Consider the following 1,398-nt stretch of genomic DNA (forward strand, 5'->3'; position numbering starts at 1 on the left):
GTCCTGAGACAGAGACAGAGACCCTCCAAGCCTGTGCTGAGGACTAGCTGTGTGATGCGGGGTGAGTCGTTGACCCTCTCTGCGTCTCAGCCTCTTCACAGTTGCACTCTGGATGATGATAATGCCTCTCTCCTAAGCGGGTGTGAGGGTTAAATGAGACAAGATGAAGTGATATGTGTAGCAGATGTTGGTGACCTGCTCAGAGCTCCTTGGCCACATCCAAGTTCACCTGCAGCTTCCCCCAGGTGGCAGCTCTTCCTCCTCTGAGCTTCTGTCTTTCTGACTCTGAAAGGTGTTTTGTGTTCCTCGCAGGGCTTCAGACCAGGCCCACCCAGAGGAGGGAGGAGGTGAGGCCCCCAGGGGCACCCCCAGGCAGCAGAAGACAGAGTCCATGGATGGCGCCCCACCTCCAGTGCGCTGAGGGAGCAACAGTGAGGTGTTGCTTGTGTTTTCTCAGAAGGTCCCCAGCAGGACCAAGCCTCTTCGCCCACAGCCATGACCTGTTGGTGCATGCAGGCTTGACTGGCTTTCCTCCTTCCCTTCCTTCCCCCCATCCCACTTTCCAGATTAACCACCTTCCCACCAGTCCTCCATCCAATGTCTGCTGTTCGGGGAACCCAAACTAAGTGGAGACACTGGTTCGCATTTGGCACTCAGTAGACATCCCCTGCCTCAGCAAAGAAGTGAAACAAGCTTTAGCCGCAGAAGATGCTCCCATGAAGTGACGAGATTGGTTGCTAAGTGAAGAGCACAGGCCGTAAGTATTGCAGGAATCAAGAGGGAAAAATCCATTTTGGCTCATTAGCAAGCAAATGGCACCATCCATGGAAAGCTTTGACTTTTTAAGCCGTTGCGGTTCTCAGCTCTCAGTTAACTTACAAATTGAGACACTACAGAGTGGAAAATGACTAGAAAGACTTAGACCCAGCCAGTCCTAGTACGAAGCCCAGGCCACCCTGACCAAAGGCTGGAGTGGCCTCTGTTGACACTCCCCAACAACTCCCTGCGTGAGCCGCCCCATATATGTTCTAGGATTTCCGGAATTGCATTTAGCAGCATTCAGGGAATAGGCCAAGGAGGTGCATTTCCCAAAAACTCCCCTGCAGAGGCGCCTGGAGAAGGGATTTATGAGCTGCTGCATCTCCGTTTCCTTCTTTGGCATTTATTGGCTTTTTGATGAATGTTAGAGCAATTTTTCTGTCAACAGCTTCTCATTAGGGGCCTGGTGATGTTCTTTCTGACCATTATTTTACTCAATATCATGCCTGGTCACCGTGAGGAGAAGAGGTTCCACTTAGAAACCATTCATCTTCACAACAGCAAAGGCCCAGATAATCCCACTCCAATACTCCTGCTCCGACAGCTGCCCTGGGGCACACACTGAGTGCTCAGACAGAT

The sequence above is a fragment of the Colobus angolensis genome, unplaced genomic scaffold, assembly GCF_000951035.1.
Source record: "Colobus angolensis palliatus isolate OR3802 unplaced genomic scaffold, Cang.pa_1.0 Scaffold133, whole genome shotgun sequence".
NCBI classification, from domain to species: domain Eukaryota; kingdom Metazoa; phylum Chordata; class Mammalia; order Primates; family Cercopithecidae; genus Colobus; species Colobus angolensis.